The sequence below is a fragment of the Leptidea sinapis genome, chromosome 7 (genome assembly GCF_905404315.1).
Source record: "Leptidea sinapis chromosome 7, ilLepSina1.1, whole genome shotgun sequence".
In the NCBI taxonomy this organism is placed as follows: Eukaryota; Metazoa; Arthropoda; class Insecta; order Lepidoptera; family Pieridae; genus Leptidea; species Leptidea sinapis.
In genome coordinates this window covers 5865546-5891881 of record NC_066271.1, presented here as the reverse complement: position 1 = coordinate 5891881, position 26336 = coordinate 5865546, and positions in this window count along the sequence as shown.

The window sequence follows — 26336 nt, the reverse complement described above, 5'->3', positions numbered from 1 at the left end:
ATCAATCACAAAGCGGATTGTAGACGATAGTCAGTATTACTTTCGTTGCTAACTGGATTGCTGTAATTGTGTTTTTTGTATAATGTAGGTTTATAAATAGTTGATAATATTTATTTTTTGAATTAGAATTCTTTATTTTGGCTACTATGGCCCACTCAAATGTTCATACAATACAGTCAGATATAATTATAAGAACATAAATTATTATTATAAATATAGTCCACAAAAAATATCTTCTGCCAAAGTGATTGTATGACTGAGAAAGTAAAATCTACATTTATCTATAACTAGTCGTTCAGTTAAGCCACTGACTCCCCCGCGTGTCGTAACACGGTGAGACTCATAAAAGTTCACAGCGCGGAAGTTTCGCTCCAACACCCTACTGGCTGCTACATATTTATAATTTATTGCTCACTTAATAAGGCCAGAGAACTTTAGGTTTGGCGCGAAATGCGGTTTTCTGTAATGGCCGTTTACTTTAAAAATCCCGGACATATATTTTTTGTTTCTTGTTCAATATGCGCGAAATATTCAGATATCGCATTTTTGAGATATAATAATTGGGTATAACATATTACATTATATTACAATAGTTTTAAAATATATTTATATAGTTAAATAAAAGTGAAAATGCGTATGTTGCTGGTAACTTTTATAAAAAATTATGGAGGCTTATGTTCAAGTATTTCAGAAACAATTTAGCTTTACCAGAGGACGTTCAACAACGGTTGCAGGTGTTGAACTGATTAAGAATATTTTTGATTGATATTATTGATGAGAGGAATCACAGAATGCACTTGGTATCTTTTGTGATTTATTTAAGGCCTTTGATTGTGTTCAGCATTCAGCGCTGGCCAGGAAGCAATGTTACCATGGCATAAAAGGAACTGCGCTCGATCTTATGTTAGTATTTGGGTACCACAAGGGTCTATTCTTGGACCGTTCCTCTTCCATATCTATATAAATGATCTTCCTAAACTTATAGAAAAACAACATAAGGTATATTCAAAGTGAAAAGAAACCGGGTTATATTGAATAATAATGAAATATTTTATTTGCTGCTAAAAATCACTAAATATAAAACAATCATTAAATTAAATTATAAATAAAACATAACATATATATTACAAAGACTGGGTACGTTAGCCGCAAATAAGCTCAAGCTCGGCGTATGCTGACACACATATTATGCATGCTCAGCGCTTATCTTCCGCTTGAGCCATTGCGACCATGTTTGTAACTGTCCCAACATTTATACGCTATAAATAAACAATTTTTTTTTGTGAAAAAAGCGTAAGCACAAGGTACTCGCTCTCTGGTACGACTCAAGCGTCAACTATCTGTCTACTGTCAAAATAATTATGAGCATTTATAGGATTTTAGTCACTAACAATTTACAAAGAACAATTACGTAACTCTTACATTAAACTTGATATATTATTATGTGAAAGGTACAACTTTGAATTTAAAAATAGAACATTATTACAATTTAAAACAAAGTCAAATGAAATAGAAACACCTAACACCAGACAGAAAATACCTGCCTATGTATAAAAATGACTATGATTACAAATAACTACTTAGTTCGGATGCTAATCAATTCACTTATTTATTTAGACCAAACCTGAACCTAACCTATAATACACTCATATCTTGAGCCAAACTTTCTTGTGCTCTTTGCTCTTGTAAAATAAATTGTCGTTATTACATTTAAAATAATGATAGACTGTTTAAATTTCCAGTGAGGTCAGGATGTTAGTCCAACATTTGGATGCCGAGTAACGAAAGATACCCCTAAATGACGCCGATCGATGTTTCTCAATGACCATCTGAATAAAGCATTTCCGTGACTCACAGGACCTAAGACTAGCCGTTGTTGATAGTTTTCATATTAAAGGTATTTTCGGTACTCGAAATTTAAGACACCAACCAACGGCTTTCCGAACTCACAATGCCATCCTGTAAGAACTGAAGATAAAAGAAAGGCTATCGTTGACTATGCTACTACAAATTCTGAAATTGTTTGGCCACATCTCCTGATATTAAGGATCGATTGAGCGGTTGGTAGTGAAGGGCCAAGTGGAGCGAAAAAATTGGGACGACCTGTGTGAATAATCACCCATGCGATGGACGGATCTAATCTAGACCCAGAAAACTGTGGTGGAGTGATCCCGCAATGCTACAAACTGCCAGAAGTGGAGAGGCATCGCGGGGGAGGCAGTGCGACCCAACACTAAGGAGACCAACGACGACTACTATCGCATCATCTTAGCGGCCACGATTACGCTGACAAGATTGACCAATTGAGAAGAAGATTTTTTGTTACTTTTTTTAATGTACTCACTCTAACGTGTATATTCGTTGGCAATTAATGTTTAGTAATTGCTAATTCAATTCGTACCCAATTTAATATACTGTCTCTATGTAAGTGTGCCTAAATCAGTGAACGCATATTATAGGCGTTCACTGGCCGAAGTAGAAGCTAGTGCACTTGTACTCGTAGTGTAATTCTTAATGTTAAATGAAGTTAAATTGGAAAACTTTGGCATTAGCGTGAGGTGCTGTGTCGCTCGTCTGACGTCATATATAATATACGCTCTGCTCGGTTCAGTTACATTAAACAATAAATATGCACAAGCATGAGTTAAATCATAAATACAATGAAATGATGATCATAGATAATGAATTATTTAATAAATAATAAAGATTTTTATGATAAGTGATTTTATTTCACATTTTTCATGTAAATTTTTAAGTAATACTAGAAAAATCTTGTATTTTTGTTATTCTGGGTGTGTTCTAGTTGGTCTCGTCTAGCTCGCGTAAGAAAGTGAGGGGAGTGAAGGACGAAGAAGTGCTGTTTTTTGACTTTGAAAAATAAAAGCATTTGAACTTAATTTTTCTGATGGCCTCAATAATTCGATCGAATTTATAACAAATTTTAAATCTTTACAATAATATTATTTTATTTACTAGCTGACCCGACACTTGCGGATGGAATTTTGGAAAATCCGTTCTTAGCTGACCTCTACTCGGTGAAAAGAATATTCCTACCAAGGGTTTAGCTCTAGTGGTTCCAGAGATATCGTGATGAGTGACTATATACGTGGAAATCTCTTATTTATATATAGATTGAACATGGGATGGATTGTCTTGATTCAGACCACAAACTTTCAAGGATTGGCCTTAAGGTTTGAATGGTCAGTGCGAATGCGAGACGGATCGGAAATTAAAGATTTGCGGGCTAACTCAACATGTAAAATGTTCATTAAGTTGTTGCTGCAGATCTGAAGAATTGCTATTATCATTGCTGCATTGGTCTCTTGACATCGATCAAGTTATTTGTCCATGTTGCCCATGTAGTATAATTGTAAAAATGTAAGCTGTGGTGAATACGATGGTGAATCATCTGTTCTTATATCTACAATATCAAAAGCAAAACCCGTATTACTGATTTATAAACACTTTTTTTAGAATTAGCATACACGATACATAGGAATAAGTATAGTAGGTATGTTATTCTTCTACTGTATTGTGTGTATATAAATAAATAAATACCTTCAATGTCGGATTAAATCCTCATTCTTAGATGTGTTCCCAAATGAGGTCATTGGGAAACAAACATTGTATTTTTGAGTGTTTTCTAGAAAATGGCAGCACAATTCTTGCGTTTCTCCGCAGAATACTCGCAAACAAAGTCCATCGGCCCAATGTGAAAGCTAGTATGCAAGCAGTACTACAGTACAGTATAAGTGCTGCAATCGTATCAAAACGCAAAAATTCATAAATTTCTTCTTGTGCGTCGAAAATTATCTAAGTCTATAAGTTGTTGATCTCTGAGGTTTTACTGGACGATTTCGTATTGCCAGCCGATCCGTTTTACGGGCTGCTACGCTTTGCTCTTGTGATTCATACCACGACGTCGATCCATACTAACGTGGTTCTTTGCTTCAGTCCTATCATTCGCAGTGTTTCGAATCCTAGTTGCATTACGTCTTTGTCAAGAATAATTTGATCGTCTTAGTCGTAACATTGTTAATGATAATATCGGCACAATAAGCTAATAATCACTCGCACACTCGAAACAAACACACCAACCAGTCAACTTGAATAACATGACGTGCACTGTCAGTTGTATTTTATTACTCATGTAGCGTGAAACTAACAAAAAACTTCTTTGTATTCTTTCCATTCTCGAGATGTCATCAAAATGTCAATCCATACAAAATGTATCAGAAAATAATTATTTTTTATAATAATATTTTTTCGTGATTTTTTCGATATTTTATTACTTATTATCCTATTCCGGACTAAGAGAAATCCAAAAAAACAAACAACATAAAAATTGGTCTAGCCGTTCTTGAGTTATAAAAAGTGTAACTAACACGACTTCCTTTTATATATATAGATATCATACTATTTGTTGGATTCTCAAGAATAAGCCGATAGAGTTATTGAAAATTGAATTATTTGGGAAACTGCTAACGCAAAAAATAGAAAATCAGAATGGAACCGACACTCGGATAAACGCTTGCTTGGGAAACAGTTTGTCATTGTGCTATTTAATGTTCATTGTGTAATATTAGCTCACCGGAAACTAAAACAAAAATTGGACGTTTTTAGATTATTAGGAATTATACAAATTCTAAAATAAAAACCTTAATTTCTATACTTGAACTTGGAAAAACCTCTGTTAATTTTGACTTTGAATCTGATTTTCTTATAGATAAATAATTGAAACTCTAAAATGGCCTGATTCAAATCTAGCTTTAGAAATCTAGCATTTTCAAAATGTTATGCCATTATGTCCAGGTTTTAAAAACTCCTAACACCAATTTTTTCTACTTTATTTATTGGAAATGTTTTTATCTGAAATTAATTTATTTTCTTGTCTTGATTACAAAGTTTTCGTTATTTTTATAATCGGTTGTATGTACAAACAGATACTCCATAGGGAATGCCGCTTGCGCATGTGTCTCTCTCTCCCCAATAGAAGTTCGCCTTCGATGAAGGCTTAGCGGGCACTAGACCAAAGCCAACCTCAGGTGGGGTTTAGTGGGTAGGACAATGAGGTTAGGTATGCGAGTCCCACATCACCAACGCAGACTTAGGCTGCGTTGGTATGCATGAGCATTCACCACCTCCCACCCATCGTTATCGCGGAGGGTAGCCCTTTCCCTTTGTCTGGTTGCAACAAAACAAAACAAATTTTTATGGTAAAAAAGCGCAAGCTTATGTTCTGGAAAGCAATATAAATGCCGTCTTAACCATGCTATATTGCTTAATAATGCGGTATTTGTCGTAATAATAACAAGCTGAACTTTCTGTTGTTTTAAGCGATTAACGATGCCGTTTAAGAAACCTTTCATCACTTTATGCCCTACTCAAATAATATCTAGACAGTCCGTTTCGTGTTATTACTTTCATTTAAGGCAAGGTTTTCCCAACACTTTAGGTAAAAATTGCGCGAACGTTAGATTCGATAGGTACGCACGGACACGCGCGTCGGGCATGGCTGAGAATGAACCGAGCGACGCGGGTCAACGAACGCCGCCCCAGAAGGACCGCGTAATATTTTTTAAAACTTACAGTTGTGCTAGAGTACGGAATTACTGTGATAATATTTTTTATGCATTTTTGAAGTAAATCTTTTTTATCGACGTATGAGAGAAATGTTATATTACGCGCACAAATATGATTTCAACAGTATCGATATCGTATCCGAGATTCTCGAAGGTGCAGAGAACTAATTTGGGATCATTTTTTAAATCCAAGATGGCCGGCGCGCAAAATTATGATTTCAACAATATGGGTATCGTATCCGAGGTTCTCGAGGGTGCAGAGAACGAATTTGGGATCATTTTTGAATTCCAGAATGGCCGCCGCGCAAAATTATTATTTCAACAATATGGGTATCGTATCCGAGGTTCTCGAGGGTGAAGAGAACGAATTTGGATCATTTTTGAAATCCAAGTTGGCCGCTGCGTAAAAATATGATTTCAACAATATGGGTATCGTATCCAAGGTTCTCGAGGGTGCAGAGAATGAATTTGGAATCATTTTTGAAATCCAAGATGGCCGCCGCACAAACTTATGATTTCAGCAATATGGATATCGTTTCCGAGGTACTCCATATTGCTGAAATCATAATTAAGTGTGGCGGCCATCTTGGATTTCAAAAATGATCACACAATCGTTCTCTGCACCCTCGAAAACCTCGGACACGATATCCATATTTCTGAAATCATAATTTTGTGTGGCTGCCATCTTGGATTTCAAATATGATCACACAATCGTTCTCTGTACCCTCGTAAAACCTCGGACATGATATCCATATTGCTGAAATCATTATTTTATGCGGCTGCCATCTTGGATTTCAAAAATGATCACAAATCGTTATCTGCACCCTCGAGAACCTCGGACACGATATCCATATTCCTGAAATCATAATTTTGTGCGGCGGCCATCTTGGATTTCAAAAATGATCACAAATCGTTATCTGCACCCTCGAGAACCTCGGACACGATATCCATTTTGCTGAAATTATAATTTTGTGCGGCACCATCTTGGATTTCAAAAATGATCACAAATCGTTATCTGCACCCTCGAGAACCTCGGACACGATATCCATATTGCTGAAATCATAATTTTGTGCGGCTGCCATCTTGGATTTCAAATATGATCACACAATCGTTCTCTGCACCCTCGAGAACCTCGGACACGATATCCATATTGCTGAAATCATAATTTTGTGTGGCTGCCATCTTGGATTTCAAATATGATCACACAATCGTTCTCTGTACCCTCGAGAACCTCAGACATGATATCCATATTGCTGAAATCATTATTTTATGCGGCTGCCATCTTGGATTTCAAATATGATCACACAATCGTTCTCTGCACCCTCGAGAACCTCGGACACGATATCCATATTGCTGAAATCATTATTTTGTGCGGCTGCCATCTTGGATTTCAAATATGATCACACAATCGTTCTTTGCACCCTCGAGAACCTCGGACACGATACCCATATTGTTGACATAATATTTTTACGCAGCGGCCAACTTGGATTTCATAAATGATCCCAAATTCGTTCTCTACACTCTCGAGAAACTCGGACACGATATCCATATTGCTGAAATCATAATTTTGTGCGACGGCCATCTTGGATTTCAAAAATGATCACAAAATCGTTATCTGCACCCTCAAAAACCTCGGACACGATATCCATATTGCTGAAATCATAATTTTGTGCGGCAGCCATCTTGGATTTCAAAAATGATCCCAAAATCGTTCTCTGCACCCCCGAGAACCTCGGACACGATATCCATATTGCTGAAATAATAATTTTGTGCGGCGGCCATCTTGGATTACAAATATGATCACACAATCGTTCTCTGCACCCTCGATAACCTCGGACATGATATCCATATTGCTGAAATCATAATTTTGTGCGGCGGCCATCTTGGATTTCAAAAATGATCACACAATCGTTCTCTGTACCCTCGAGAACCTCGGACATGATATCCATATTGCTGAAATCATTATTTTATGCGGCTGCCATCTTGGATTTCAAATATGATCACACAATCGTTCTCTGTACCCTCGAGAACCTCGGACATGATATCCATATTGCTGAAATCATTATTTTATGCGGCTGCCATCTTGGATTTCAAAAATGATCACAAATCGTTATCTGCACCCTCGAGAACCTCGGACACGATATCCATATTCCTGAAATCATAATTTTGTGCGGCGGCCATCTTGGATTTCAAAAATGATCACAAATCGTTATCTGCACCCTCGAGAACCTCGGACACGATATCCATATTGCGGAAAACATAATTTCGTGTGGCGGCCATCTTGGATTTCAAAAATGATCACAAATCGTTATCTGCACCCTCAAGAACCTCCGACCCGATGTCCATATTGCGGAAATCATAATTTCGTGCGGTTGCCATCTTGGATTTCAAATATGATCACACAATCGTTCTCTGCACCCTCGAGAACCTCGGACACGATATCCATATTGCGGAAATCATAATTTTGTACGGCGGCCATCTTGGATTTCAAAAATGATCACACAATCGTTCTCTGCACCCTCGAGAACCTCGGACACGATGTCCATATTGCGGAAATCATAATTTCGTGCGGCGGCCATCTTGGATTTAAAAAATGATCACAAATCGTTATCTGCACCCTCGAGAACCTCCGACACGATATCCATATTGCGGAAATCATAATTTCGTGCGGTTGCCATCTTGGATTTCAAATATGATCACACAAACGTTCTCTGCACCCTCGAGAACCTCGGACACGATATCCATATTGCTGAAATCATAATTTTGTGCGGCGGCCATCTTGGAATTCAAATATGATCACACAATCGTTCTCTGCACCCTCGAGAACCTCGGACACGATATCCATATTGCTGAAATCATAATTTTGTGCGGCGGCCATCTTGGATTTCAAAAATGATCACAAAATCGTTATCTGCACCCTCAAGAACCTCGGACACGATATCCATATTGCTGAAATCATAATTTTGTGCGGCAGCCATCTTGGATTTCAAAAATGATCACAAATCGTTATCTGCACCCTCGAGAACCTCGGACACGATATCCATATTGCGGAAATCATAATTTCGTGCGGCGGCCATCTTGGATTTCAAATATGATCACACAATCGTTATCTGCACCCTCGAGAACCTCGGACACGATATCCATATTGCGCAAATCATAATTTCGTGCGGCGGCCATCTTGGATTTCAAAAATGATCACAAATCGTTATCTGCACCCTCGAGAACCTCCGTCACGATGTCCATATTCCGGAAATCATAATTTCGTGCGGTTGCCATCTTGGATTTCAGATATGATCACACAATCGTTCTCTGCACCCTCGAGAACCTCGGACACGATATTCATATTGCGGAAAACATAATTTCGTGCGGCGGCCATCTTGGATTACAAAAATGATCACAAATCGTTATCTGCACCCTCGAGAACCTCGGACACGATATCCATATTGCTGAAATCATAATTTTGTGCGGCAGCCATCTTGGATTTCAAAAATGATCCCAAAATCGTTCTCTGCACCCCCGAGAACCTCGTACACGATATCCATATTGATGAAATAATAATTTTGTGCGGCAGCCATCTTGGATTTCAAAAATGATCACAAATCGTTATCTGCACCCTCAAGAACCTCGGACACGATATTCATATTGCGGAAAACATAATTTCGTGCGGCGGCCATCTTGGATTACAAAAATGATCACAAATCGTTATCTGCACCCTCCAGAACCTCCGACACGATGTCCATATTGCGGAAATCATAATTTCGTGCGGTTGCCATCTTGGATTTCAAATATGATCACACAATCGTTCTCTGCACCCTCGAGAACCTCGGACACGATATCCATATTGCTGGAATCATAATTTTGTGCGGCGGCCATCTTGGATTTCAAAAATGATCACACAATCGTTCTCTGCACCCTCGAGAACCTCGGACACCATATCCATATTCCTGAAATCATAATTTTGTGCGGCGGCCATCTTGGATTTCAAAAATGATCACAAATCGTTATCTGCACCCTCGAGAACCTCGGACACGATATCCATATTGCGGAAATCATAATTTCGTGCGGCGGCCATCTTGGATTTCAAAAATAATCACAAATCGTTATCTGCACCCTCGAGAACCTCCGACACGATATCCATATTGCGGAAATCATAATTTCGTGCGGTTGCCATCTTGGATTTCAAATATGATCACACAATCGTTCTCTACACCCTTGCGAAACTCGAACACGATAACCATATTGCTGAAATCATAATTTTGTGCGACGGCCATCTTGGATTTCAAAAATGATCACAAAATCGTTATCTGCACCCTCAACAACCTCGAACACGATATCCATATTGCTGAAATTATAATTTTGTGTGGCAGCCATCTTGGATTTCAAAAATGATCCCAAAATCGTTCTCTGCACCCCCGAGAACCTCGGACACGATGTCCATATTGCTGAAATAATAATTTTGTGCGGCGGCCATCTTGGATTTCAAAAATGATCACAAATCGTTATCTGCACCCTCGAGAACCTCGGACACGATATCCATATTGCTGAAATCATAATTTTGTGCGGCGGCCATCTTGGATTTCAAAAATGATCACAAATCGTTATCTGCACCCTCGAGAACCTCGGACACGATATCCATATTGCGGAAATCATAATTTCGTGCGGCGGCCATCTTGGATTTCAAACATGATCACACAATCGTTCTCTGCACCCTCGAGAACCTCGGACACGATATCCATTTTGCTGAAATCATAATTTTGTGCGGCACCATCTTGGATTTCAAAAATGATCACAAATCGTTATCTGCACCCTCAAGAACCTCGGACACGATATCTATATTGCTGAAATCATAATTTTGTGCGGCAGCCATCTTGGATTTCAAAAATGATCCCAAAATCGTTCTTTGCACCCCCGAGAAACTCGGACATGATATCCATATTGCTGAAATAATAATTTTGTGCGGCGGCCATCTTGGATTTCAAATATGATCACACAATCGTTCTCTGCACCCTCGATAACCTCGGACACGATATCCATATTGCTGAAATCATAATTTTGTGCGGCGGCCATCTTGGATTTCAAAAATGATCACAAAATCGTTATCTGCACCCTCGATAACCTCGGACACGATATCCATATTGCGGAAATCATAATTTTGTGCGGCGGCCATTCTGGATTTCAATATGATCACACAATCGTTCTCTGTACCCTCGAGAACCTCAGACATGATATCCATATTGCGGAAATCATAATTTCGTGCGGCGGCGATCTTGGATTTCAAATATGATCACACAATCGTTCTCTGCACCCTCGAGAACCTCGGACACGATATCCATATTGCTGAAATCATAATTTTGTGCGGCGGCCATCTTGGATTTCAAAAATGATCACAAATCGTTATCTGCACCCTCGAGAACCTCGGACACGATATCCATATTGCGGAAATCATAATTTCGTGCGGCGGCCATCTTGGATTTCAAATATGATCACACAATCGTTCTCTGCACCCTCGAGAACCTCGGACACGATTTCCATTTTGCTGAAATCATAATTTTGTGCGGCACCATCTTGGATTTCAAAAATGATCACAAATCGTTATCTGCACCCTCGAGAACCACGGACACGATATCCATATTGCTGAAAAAATAATTTTGTGCGGCTGCCATCTTGGATTTCAAATATGATCACACAATCGTTCTCTGCACCCTCGAGAACCTCGGACAGGATATCCATATTGCTGAAATCATAATTTTGTGTGGCTGCCATCTTGGATTTCAAATATGATCACACAATCGTTCTCTGTACCCTCGAGAACCTCAGACATGATATCCATATTGCTGAAATAATTTTTTTATGCGGCTGCCATCTTGGATTTCAAATATGATCACACAATCGTTCTTTGCACCCTCGAGAACCTCGGACACGATACCCATATTGTTGAAATAATATTTCTACGCAGCGGCCAACTTGGATTTCATAAATGATCCCAAATTCGTTCTCTACACCCTCAAGAAACTCGGACACGATATCCATATTGCTGAAATCATAATTTTGTGCAACGGCCATCTTGGATTTCAAAAATGATCAAAAAATCGTTATCTGCACCCTCAAGAACCTCGGACACGATATCCATATTGCTGAAATCATAATTTTGTGCGGCAGCCATCTTGGATTTCAAAAATGATCCCAAAATCGTTCTCTGCACCCCCGAGAACCTCGGACACGATATCCATATTGCTGAAATAATAATTTTGTGCGGCGGCCATCTTGGATTTCAAATATGATCACACAATAGTTCTCTGCACCCTCGTAACCTCAGACACGATATCCATATTGCTGAAATCATAATTTTGTGCGGCGGCCAACTTGGATTTCATAAATGATCCCAAATTCGTTCTCTACACCCTTGCGAAACTCGAACACGATAACCATATTGCTGAAATCATAATTTTGTGCGACGGCCATCTTGGATTTCAAAAATGATCACAAAATCGTTATCTGCACCCTCAACAACCTCGGACACGATATCCATATTGCTGAAATTATAATTTTGTGTGGCAGCCATCTTGGATTTCAAAAATGATCCCAAAATCGTTCTCTGCACCCCCGAGAACCTCGGACACGATGTCCATATTGCTGAAATAATAATTTTGTGCGGCGGCCATCTTGGATTTCAAAAATGATCACAAATCGTTATCTGCACCCTCGAGAACCTCGGACACGATATCCATATTGCTGAAATCATAATTTTGTGCGGCGGCCATCTTGGATTTCAAAAATGATCACAAATCGTTATCTGCACCCTCGAGAACCTCGGACACGATATCCATATTGCGGAAATCATAATTTCGTGCGGCGGCCATGTTGGATTTCAAATATGATCACACAATCGTTCTCTGCACCCTCGAGAACCTCGGACACGATATCCATATTGCTGAAATCATAATTTTGTGCGGCACCATCTTGGATTTCAAAAATGATCACAAAATCGTTATCTGCACCCTCAAGAACTTCGGACATGATATCCATATTGCTGAAATCATAATTTTGTGCGGCAGCCATCTTGTATTTCAAAAATGATCCCAAAATCGTTCTCTGCACCCCCGAGAACCTCGGACACGATATCCATATTGCTGAAATAATAATTTTGTGCGGCGGCCATCTTGGATTTCAAATATGATCACACAATAGTTCTCTGCACCCTCGTAACCTCAGACACGATATCCATATTGCTGAAATCATAATTTTGTGCGGCGGCCATCTTGGATTTCAAAAATGATCACAAAATCGTTCTCTGCACCCTCGAAAACCTCGGACACGATATCCATATTTCTGAAATCACAATTTTGTGTGGCTGCCATCTTGGATTTCAAATATGATCACACAATCGTTCTCTGTGCCCTCGAGAACCTCGGACATGATATCCATATTGCTGAAATCATTATTTTATGCGGCTGCCATCTTGGATTTCAAATATGATCACACAATCGTTCTCTGCACCCTCGAGAACCTCGGACACGATATCCATATTGCTGAAATCATTATTTTGTGCGGCTGCCATCTTGGATTTCAAATATGATCACACAATCGTTCTCTGCACCCTCGAGAACCTCGGACACGATACCCATATTGTTGAAATCATATTTTTACGCAGCGGCCAACTTGGATTTCATAAATGATCCCAAATTCGTTCTCTACACCCTTGCGAAACTCGAACACGATAACCATATTGCTGAAATCATAATTTTGTGCGACGGCCATCTTGGATTTCAAAAATGATCACAAAATCGTTATCTGCACCCTCAACAACGTCGAACACGATATCCATATTGCTGAAATTATAATTTTGTGTGGCAGCCATCTTGGATTTCAAAAATGATCCCAAAATCGTTCTCTGCACCCCCGAGAACCTCGGACACGATGTCCATATTGCTGAAATAATAATTTTGTGCAGCGGCCATCTTGGATTTCAAAAATGATCACAAATCGTTATCTGCACCCTCGAGAACCTCGGACACGATATCCATATTGCTGAAATCATAATTTTGTGCGGCGGCCATCTTGGATTTCAAAAATGATCACAAATCGTTATCTGCACCCTCGAGAACCTCGGACACGATATCCATATTGCGGAAATCATAATTTCGTGCGGCGGCCATCTTGGATTTCAAATATGATCACACAATCGTTCTCTGCACCCTCGAGAACCTCGGACACGATATCCATTTTGCTGAAATCATAATTTTGTGCGGCACCATCTTGGATTTCAAAAATGATCACAAATCGTTATCTGCACCCTCAAGAACCTCGGACACGATATCTATATTGCTGAAATCATAATTTTGTGCGGCAGCCATCTTGGATTTCAAAAATGATCCCAAAATCGTTCTTTGCACCCCCGAGAAACTCGGACATGATATCCATATTGCTGAAATAATAATTTTGTGCGGCGGCCATCTTGGATTTCAAATATGATCACACAATCGTTCTCTGCACCCTCGATAACCTCGGACACGATATCCATATTGCTGAAATCATAATTTTGTGCGGCGGCCATCTTGGATTTCAAAAATGATCACAAAATCGTTATCTGCACCCTCGATAACCTCGGACACGATATCCATATTGCGGAAATCATAATTTTGTGCGGCGGCCATTCTGGATTTCAATATGATCACACAATCGTTCTCTGTACCCTCGAGAACCTCAGACATGATATCCATATTGCGGAAATCATAATTTCGTGCGGCGGCCATCTTGGATTTCAAATATGATCACACAATCGTTCTCTGCACCCTCGAGAACCTCGGACACGATATCCATATTGCTGAAATCATAATTTTGTGCGGCGGCCATCTTGGATTTCAAAAATGATCACAAATCGTTATCTGCACCCTCGAGAACCTCGGACACGATATCCATATTGCGGAAATCATAATTTCGTGCGGCGGCCATCTTGGATTTCAAATATGATCACACAATCGTTCTCTGCACCCTCGAGAACCTCGGACACGATTTCCATTTTGCTGAAATCATAATTTTGTGCGGCACCATCTTGGATTTCAAAAATGATCACAAATCGTTATCTGCACCCTCGAGAACCTCGGACACGATATCCATATTGCTGAAAAAATAATTTTGTGCGGCTGCCATCTTGGATTTCAAATATGATCACACAATCGTTCTCTGCACCCTCGAGAACCTCGGACAGGATATCCATATTGCTGAAATCATAATTTTGTGTGGCTGCCATCTTGGATTTCAAATATGATCACAAAATCGTTCTCTGTACCCTCGAGAACCTCAGACATGATATCCATATTGCTGAAATCATTTTTTTATGCGGCTGCCATCTTGGATTTCAAATATGATCACACAATCGTTCTTTGCACCCTCGAGAACCTCGGACACGATACCCATATTGTTGAAATAATATTTCTACGCAGCGGCCAACTTGGATTTCATAAATGATCCCAAATTCGTTCTCTACACCCTCAAGAAACTCGGACACGATATCCATATTGCTGAAATCATAATTTTGTGCAACGGCCATCTTGGATTTCAAAAATGATCAAAAAATCGTTATCTGCACCCTCAAGAACCTCGGACACGATATCCATATTGCTGAAATCATAATTTTGTGCGGCAGCCATCTTGGATTTCAAAAATGATCCCAAAATCGTTCTCTGCACCCCCGAGAACCTCGGACACGATATCCATATTGCTGAAATAATAATTTTGTGCGGCGGCCATCTTGGATTTCAAATATGATCACACAATAGTTCTCTGCACCCTCGTAACCTCAGACAGGATATCCATATTGCTGAAATCATAATTTTGTGCGGCGGCCAACTTGGATTTCAAAAATGATCACAAAATCGTTATCTGCACCTTCAACAACCTCGGACACGATATCCATATTGCTGAAACTATAATTTTGTGTGGCAGCCATCTTGGATTTCAAAAATGATCCCAAAATCGTTCTCTGCACCCCCGAGAACCTCGGACACGATGTCCATATTGCTGAAATAATAATTTTGTGCGGCGGCCATCTTGGATTTCAAAAATGATCACAAATCGTTATCTGCACCCTCGAGAACCTCGGACACGATATCCATATTGCTGAAATCATAATTTTGTGCGGCGGCCATCTTGGATTTCAAAAATGATCACAAATCGTTATCTGCACCCTCGAGAACCTCGGACACGATATCCATATTGCGGAAATCATAATTTCGTGCGGCGGCCATGTTGGATTTCAAATATGATCACACAATCGTTCTCTGCACCCTCGAGAACCTCGGACACGATATCCATATTGCTGAAATCATAATTTTGTGCGGCACCATCTTGGATTTCAAAAATGATCACAAAATCGTTATCTGCACCCTCAAGAACTTCGGACATGATATCCATATTGCTGAAATCATAATTTTGTGCGGCAGCCATCTTGGATTTCAAAAATGATCCCAAAATCGTTCTCTGCACCCCCGAGAACCTCGGACACGATATCCATATTGCTGAAATAATAATTTTGTGCGGCGGCCATCTTGGATTTCAAATATGATCACACAATAGTTCTCTGCACCCTCGTAACCTCAGACACGATATCCATATTGCTGAAATCATAATTTTGTGCGGCGGCCATCTTGGATTTCAAAAATGATCACAAAATCGTTCTCTGCACCCTCGAAAACCTCGGACACGATATCCATATTTCTGAAATCACAATTTTGTGTGGCTGCCATCTTGGATTTCAAATATGATCACACAATCGTTCTCTGTGCCCTCGAGAACCTCGGACATGATATCCATATTGCTGAAATCATTATTTTATGCGGCTGCCATCTTGGATTTCAAATATGATCACACAATCGTTCTCTGCACCCTCGAGAACCTCGGACACGATATCCATATTGCTGAAATCATTATTTTGTGCGGCTGCCATCTTGGATTTCAAATATGATCACACAATCGTTCTCTGCACCCTCGAGAACCTCGGACACGATACCCATATTGTTGAAATCATATTTTTACGCAGCGGCCAACTTGGATTTCATAAATGATCCCAAATTCGTTCTCTACACCCTTGCGAAACTCGAACACGATAACCATATTGCTGAAATCATAATTTTGTGCGACGGCCATCTTGGATTTCAAAAATGATCACAAAATCGTTATCTGCACCCTCAACAACCTCGAACACGATATCCATATTGCTGAAATTATAATTTTGTGTGGCAGCCATCTTGGATTTCAAAAATGATCCCAAAATCGTTCTCTGCACCCCCGAGAACCTCGGACACGATGTCCATATTGCTGAAATAATAATTTTGTGCGGCGGCCATCTTGGATTTCAAAAATGATCACAAATCGTTATCTGCACCCTCGAGAACCTCGGACACGATATCCATATTGCTGAAATCATAATTTTGTGCGGCGGCCATCTTGGATTTCAAAAATGATCACAAATCGTTATCTGCACCCTCGAGAACCTCGGACACGATATCCATATTGCGGAAATCATAATTTCGTGCGGCGGCCATCTTGGATTTCAAATATGATCACACAATCGTTCTCTGCACCCTCGAGAACCTCGGACACGATATCCATTTTGCTGAAATCATAATTTTGTGCGGCACCATCTTGGATTTCAAAAATGATCACAAATCGTTATCTGCACCCTCAAGAACCTCGGACACGATATCTATATTGCTGAAATCATAATTTTGTGCGGCAGCCATCTTGGATTTCAAAAATGATCCCAAAATCGTTCTTTGCACCCCCGAGAAACTCGGACATGATATCCATATTGCTGAAATAATAATTTTGTGCGGCGGCCATCTTGGATTTCAAATATGATCACACAATCGTTCTCTGCACCCTCGATAACCTCGGACACGATATCCATATTGCTGAAATCATAATTTTGTGCGGCGGCCATCTTGGATTTCAAAAATGATCACAAAATCGTTATCTGCACCCTCGATAACCTCGGACACGATATCCATATTGCGGAAATCATAATTTTGTGCGGCGGCCATTCTGGATTTCAATATGATCACACAATCGTTCTCTGCACCCTCGAGAACCTCGGACACGATATCCATATTGCTGAAATCATAATTTTGTGCGGCGGCCATCTTGGATTTCAAAAATGATCACAAATCGTTATCTGCACCCTCGAGAACCTCGGACACGATATCCATATTGCTGAAATCATAATTTTGTGCGGCGGCCATCTTGGATTTCAAAAATGATCACAAAATCGTTCTCTGCACCCTCGAAAACCTCGGACACGATATCCATATTTCTGAAATCATAATTTTGTGTGGCTGCCATCTTGGATTTCAAATATGATCACACAATCGTTCTCTGTACACTCGAGAACCTCGCACATGATATCCATATTGCTGAAATCATTGTTTTGTGCGGCTGCCATCTTGGATTTCAAATATGATCACACAATCGTTCTCAGCACCCTCGAGAACCTCGGACACGATATCCATTTTGCTGAAATCATAATTTTGTGAAGCACCATCTTGGATTTCAAAAATGATCACAAATCGTTCTCAGCACCCTCGAGAACCTCGGACACGATATCCATTTTGCTGAAATCATAATTTTGTGCGGCACCATCTTGGATTTCAAAAATGATCACAAATCGTTATCTGCACCCTCGAGAACCTCGGACACGATATCCATATTGCTGAAATCATAATTTTGTGCGGCTGCCATCTTGGATTTCAAATATGATCACACAATCGTTCTCTGCACCCTCGAGAACCTCGGACACGATATGCATATTGCTGAAATCATAATTTTGTGTGGCTGCGATCTTGGATTTCAAATATGATCACACAATCATTCTCTGTACCCTCGAGAACCTCGGACATGATATCCATATTGCTGAAATCATTATTTTATGCGGCTGCCATCTTGGATTTCAAATATGATCACACAATCGTTCTCTGCACTCTCGAGAACCTCGGACACGATATCCATTTTGCTGAAATAATTATTTTGTGTGGCTGCCATCTTGGATTTCAAATATGATCACACAATCGTTCTCTGCACCCTCGAGAACCTCGGACACGATACCCATATTGTTGAAATCATATTTTTACGCAGCGGCCAACTTGGATTTCATAAATGATCCCAAATTCGTTCTCTACACCCTCGAGAAACTCGGACACGATATCCATCTTGCTGAAATCATAATTTTGTGCGGCGGCCATCTTGGATTTCAAAAATGATCACAAATCGTTATCTGCACCCTCAAGAACCTCGGACACGATATCCATGTTGCTGAAATCATAATTTTGTGCGGCAGCCATCTTGGATTTCAAAAATGATCCCAAAATCGTTATCTGCACCCTCGAGAACCTCGGACACGATATCCATATTGCTGAAATAATAATTTTGTGCGGCGGCCATCTTGGATTTCAAATATGATCACACAATCGTTCTCTGCACCCTCGATAACCTCGGACACGATATCCATATTGCGGAAATCATAATTTTGTGCGGCGGCCATTCTGGATTTCAATATGATCACACAATCGTTCTCTGCACCCTCGAGAACCTCGGACACGATATCCATATTGCTGAAATCATAATTTTGTGCGGCGGCCATCTTGGATTTCAAAAATGATCACAAATCGTTATCTGCACCCTCGAGAACCTCGGACACGATATCCATATTGCGGAAATCATAATTTCGTGCGGCGGCCATCTTGGATTTCAAATATGATCACACAATCGTTCTCTGCACCCTCGAGAACCTCGGACACGATATCCATTTTGCTGAAATCATAATTTTGTGCGGCGGCCATCTTGGATTTCAAATATGATCACACAATCGTTCTCTGCACCCTCGATAACCTCGGACACGATATCCATATTGCTGAAATCATAATTTTGTGCGGCGGCCATCTTGGATTTCAAAAATGATCACAAAATCGTTCTCTGCACCCTCGAAAACCTCGGACTCGATACCCATATTGTTGAAATAATATTTTTACGCAGCGGCCAACTTGGATTTCATAAATGATCCCAAATTCGTTCTCTACACCCTCGAGAAACTTGGACACGATATCCATATTGCTGAAATCATAATTTCGTGCGGCGGCCATCTTGGATTTCAAATATGATCACACAATCGTTCTCTGCACCCTCGAGAACCTCGGACACGATTTCCATTTTGCTGAAATCATAATTTTGTGCGGCACCATCTTGGATTTCAAAAATGATCACAAATCGTTATCTGCACCCTCGAGAACCTCGGACACGATATCCATATTGCTGAAATAATAATTTTGTGCGGCGGCCATCTTGGATTTCAAATATGATCACACAATCGTTCTCTGCACCCTCGATAACCTCGGACACGATATCCATATTGCTGAAATCATAATTTTGTGCGGCGGCCATCTTGGATTTCAAAAATGATCACAAAATCGTTCTCTGCACCCTCGAAAACCTCGGACACGATACCCATATTGTTGAAATAATATTTTTACGCAGCGGCCAACTTGGATTTCATAAATGATCCCAAATTCGTTCTCTACACCCTCGAGAAACTTGGACACGATATCCATATTGCTGAAATCATAATTTTGTGCGACGGCCATCTTGGATTTCAAAAATGATCACAAAATCGTTATCTGCACCCTCAAGAACCTCGGACACGATATCCATATTGCTGAAATCATAATTTTGTGCGGCAGCCATCTTGGATTTCAAAAATGATCCCAAAAGCGTTCTCTGCACCCCCGAGAACCTCGGACACGATATCCATATTGCTGAAATAATAATTTTGTGCGGCGGCCATCTTGGATTTCAAATATGATCACACAATCGTTCTCTGCACCCTCGATTTTCTCGGACACGATATCCATATTGCTGAAATCATAATTTTGTGCGACGGCCATCTTGGATTTCAAAAATGATCACAAAATCGTTATCTGCACCCTCAAGAACCTCGGACACGATATCCATATTGCTGAAATCATTATTTTATGCGGGTGCCATCTTGGATTTCAAATATGATCACACAATCGTTCTCTGCACCCTCGAGAACCTCGGACACGATATCCATATTGCTGAAATCATTATTTTGTGCGGCTGCCATCTTGGATTTCAAATATGATCACACAATCGTTCTTTGCACCCTCGAGAACCTCGGACACGATACCCATATTGTTGAAATCATATTTTTACGCAGCGGCCAACTTGGATTTCATAAATGATCCCAAATTCGTTCTCTACACCCTTGCGAAACTCGAACACGATAACCATATTGCTGAAATCATAATTTTGTGCGACGGCCATCTTGGATTTCAAAAATGATCACAAAATCGTTATCTGCACCCTCAACAACCTCGGACACGATATCCATATTGCTGAAATCATAATTTTGTGTGGCAGCCATCTTGGATTTCAAAAATGATCCCAAAATCGTTCTCTGCACCCTCGAGAACCTCGGACACGATATCCATATTGCTGAAATAATAATTTTGTGCGGCGGCCATCTTGGATTTCAAATATGATCACACAATCGTTCTCTGCACCCTCGATAACCTCGGACACGATATCCATATTGCTGAAATAATAATTTTGTGCGACGGCCATCTTGGATTTCAAAAATGATCACAAAATCGTTCTCTGCACCCTCGAAAACCTCGGACACGATATCCATATTTCTGAAATCATAATTTTGTGTGGCTGCCATCTTGGATTTCAAATATGATCACACAATCGTTCTCTGTACCCTCGAGAACCTCGGACATGATATCCATATTGCTGAAATCATTATTTTATGCGGCTGCCATCTTGGATTTCAAATATGATCACACAATCGTTCTCTGCACCCTCGAGAACCTCGGACACGATATCCATATTGCTGAAATCATTATTTTGTGCGGCTGCCATCTTGGATTTCAAATATGATCACACAATCGTTCTCTGCACCCTCGAGAACCTCGGACACGATACCCATATTGTTGAAATCATATTTTTACGCAGCGGCCAAATTGGATTTCATAAATGATCCCAAATTCGTTCTCTACACCCTTGCGAAACTCGAACACGATAACCATATTGCTGAAATCATAATTTTGTGCGACGGCCATCTTGGATTTCAAAAATGATCACAAAATCGTTATCTGCACCCTCAACAACCTCGGACACGATTCCATATTGCTGAAATCATAATTTTGTGTGGCTGCCATCTTGGATTTCAAAAATGATCCCAAAATCGTTCTCTGCACCCTCGATAACCTCGGACACGATATCCATATTCCTGAAATCATAATTTTGTGCGGCGGCCATCTTGGATTTCAAAAATGATCACAAAATCGTTATCTGCACCCTCAAGAACATCGGACACGATATCCATATTGCTGAAATCATAATTTTGTGCGGCAGCCATCTTGGATTTCAAAAATGATCCCAAAAGCGTTCTCTGCACCCCCGAGAACCTCGGACACGATATCCATATTGCTGAAATAATAATTTTGTGCGGCGGCCATCTTGGATTTCAAATATGATCACACAATCGTTCTCTGCACCCTCGATTTTCTCGGACACGATATCCATATTGCTGAAATCATAATTTTGTGCGACGGCCATCTTGGATTTCAAAAATGATCACAAAATCGTTATCTGCACCCTCAAGAACCTCGGACACGATATCCATATTGCTGAAATCATAATTTTGTGTGGCTGCCATCTTGGATTTCAAATATGATCACACAATCGTTCTCTGTACCCTCGAGAACCTCGGACATGATATCCATATTGCTGAAATCATTATTTTATGCGGGTGCCATCTTGGATTTCAAATATGATCACACAATCGTTCTCTGCACCCTCGAGAACCTCGGACACGATATCCATATTGCTGAAATCATTATTTTGTGCGGCTGCCATCTTGGATTTCAAATATGATCACACAATCGTTCTCTGCACCCTCGAGAACCTCGGACACGATACCCATATTGTTGAAATCATATTTTTACGCAGCGGCCAACTTGGATTTCATAAATGATCCCAAATTCGTTCTCTACACCCTTGCGAAACTCGAACACGATAACCATATTGCTGAAATCATAATTTTGTGTGACGGCCATCTTGGATTTCAAAAATGATCACAAAATCGTTATCTGCACCCTCAAGAACCTCGGACACGATATCCATATTGCAGAAATCATAATTTTGTGCGGCAGCCATCTTGGATTTCAAAAAAGATCCCAAAATCGTTCTCTGCACCCCCGAGAACCTCGGACACGATATCCATATTGCTGAAATAATAATTTTGTGCGGCGGCCATCTTGGATTTCAAAAATGATCACAAAATCGTTCTCTGCACCCTCGAAAACCTCGGACACGATATCCATATTTCTGAAATCATAATTTTGTGTGGCTGCCATCTTGGATTTCAAATATGATCACACAATAGTTCTCTGTACCCTCGAGAACCTCGGACATGATATCCATATTGCTGAAATCATTATTTTATGCGGGTGCCATCTTGGATTTCAAATATGATCACACAATCGTTCTCTGCACCCTCGAGAACCTCGGACACGATATCCATATTGCTGAAATCATTATTTTGTGCGGCTGCCATCTTGGATTTCAAATATGATCACACAATCGTTCTCTGCACCCTCGAGAACCTCGGACACGATACCCATATTGTTGAAATCATATTTTTACGCAGCGGCCAACTAGAATTTCATAAATGATCCCAAATTCGTTCTCTACACCCTTGCGAAACTCGAACACGATAAACATATTGCTGAAATCATAATTTCGTGCGGCGGCCATGTTGGATTTCAAATATGATCACACAATCGTTCTCTGCACCCTCGAGAACCTCGGACACATATCCATATTGCTGAAATCATAATTTTGTGCGGCGGCCATCTTGGATTTCAAAAATGATCACAAATCGTTATCTGCACCCTAGAGAACCTCGGACACGATCTCCATATTGCGGAAATCATAATTTCGTGCGGCGGCCATCTTCGATTTCAAATATGATTACACAATCGTTCTCAGCACCCTCGAGAACCTCGGACACGATCTCCATATTGCGGAAATCATAATTTCGTGCGGCGGCCATCTTCGATTTCAAATATGATTACACAATCGTTCTCAGCACCCTCGAGAACCTCGGACACGATATCCATTTTGCTGAAATCATAATTTTGTGCGGCACCATCTTGGATTTCAAAAATGATCACAAATCGTTATCTGCACCCTCGAGAACCTCGGACACGATATCCATATTGCTGAAATCATAATTTTGTGCGGCTGCCATCTTGAATTTCAAATATGATCACACAATCGTTCTCTGCACCCTCGAGAACCTCGGACACGATATCCATATTGCTGAAATCATAATTTTGTGTGGCTGCCATCTTGGATTTCAAATATGATCACACAATCGTTCTCTGTACCCTCGAGAACCTCGGACATGATATCCATATTGCTGAAATCATTATTTTATGCGGCTGCCATCTTGGATTTCAAATATGATCACACAATCGTTCTCTGCACCCTCGAGAACCTCGGACACGATATCCATATTGCTGAAATAATAATTTTGTGCGGCGGCCATCTTGGATTTCAAATATGATCACACAATCGTTCTCTGCACCCTCGATAACCTCGGACACGATATCCATATTGCTGAAATCATAATTTTGTGCGGCGGCCATCTTGGATTTCAAAAATGATCACAAAATCGTTCTCTGCACCCTCGAGAACCTCCGACACGATATCCATATTGCGGAAATCATAATTTTGTACGGTGGCTATCTTGGATTTCAATTTGATCACACAATCGTTCTCTGCACCCTCGAGAACCTCGGACACGATATCCATATTGCTGAAATCATAATTTTGTGCGGCGGCCATCTTGGATTTCAAAAATGATCACAAATCGTTATCTGCACCCTCGAGAACCTCGGACACGATATCCATATTGCGGAAATCATAATTTCGTGCGGCGGCCATCTTGGATTTCAAATATGAAATCGTTCTCTGCACCCTCGAGAACCTCGGACACGATATCCATTTTGCTGAAATCATAATTTTGTGCGGCGGCCATCTTGGATTTCAAAAATGATCACAAATCGTTATCTGCACCCTCGAGAACCTCGGACACGATATCCATATTGCGGAAATCATAATTTTGTGCGGCGGCCATGTTGGATTTCAAATATGATCACACAATCGTTCTCTGCACCCTCGAGAACCTCGGACACATATCCATATTGCTGAAATCATAATTTTGTGCGGCGGCCATCTTGGATTTCAAAAATGATCACAAATCGTTATCTGCACCCTAGAGAACCTCGGACACGATCTCCATATTGCGGAAATCATAATTTCGTGCGGCGGCCATCTTCGATTTCAAATATGATCACACTATCGTTCTCAGCACCCTCGAGAACCTCGGACACGATATCCATTTTGCTGAAATCATAATTTTGTGCGGCACCATCTTGGATTTCAAAAATGATCACAAATCGTTATCTGCACCCTCGAGAACCTCGGACACGATATCCATATTGCTGAAATCATAATTTTGTGTGGCTGCCATCTTGGATTTCAAATATGATCACACAATCGTTCTCTGCACCCTCGAGAACCTCGGACACGATATCCATATTGCTGAAATCATAATTTTGTGTGGCTGCCATCTTGGATTTCAAATATGATCACACAATCGTTCTCTGTACCCTCGAGAACCTCGGACATGATATCCATATTGCTGAAATCATTATTTTATGCGGCTGCCATCTTGGATTTCAAATATGATCACACAATCGTTCTCTGCACCCTCGAGAACCTCGGACACGATATCCATATTGCTGAAATCATTATTTTGTGTGGCTGCCATCTTGGATTTCAAATATGATCACACAATCGTTCTCTGCACCCTCGAGAACCTCGGACACGATACCCATATTGTTGAAATCATATTTTTACGCAGCGGCCAACTTGGATTTCATAAATGATCCCAAATTCGTTCTCTACACCCTCGAGAAACTCGGACACGATATCAATATTGCTGAAATCATAATGTTGTGCGGCGGCCATCTTGGATTTCAAAAATGATCACAAATCGTTATCTGCACCCTCAAGAACCTCGGACACGATATCCATTTTGCTGAAATCATAATTTTGTGCGGCACCATCTTGGATTTCAAAAATGATCACAAATCGTTATCTGCACCCTCAAGAACCTCGGACACGATATCCATATTGCTGAAATCATAATTATGTGCGGCGGCCATCTTGGATTTCAAAAATGATCACAAAATCGTTATCTGCACCCTCGAGAACCTCGGACACGATATCCATATTGCGGAAATCATAATTTTGTGCGGCGGCCATCTTGGATTTCAATATGATCACACAATCGTTCTCTGCACCCTCGAGAACCTCGGACACGATACCCATATTGTTGAAATCATATTTTTACGCAGCGGCCAACTAGAATTTCATAAATGATCCCAAATTCGTTCTCTACACCCTTGCGAAACTCGAACACGATAAACATATTGCTGAAATCATAATTTCGTGCGGCGGCCATGTTGGATTTCAAAAATGATCACAAATCGTTATCTGCACCCTCGAGAACCTCGGACACGATATCCATATTGCGGAAATCATAATTTCGTGCGGCGGCCATCTTGGATTTCAAAAATGATCACACAATCGTTCTCTGCACCCTCGAGA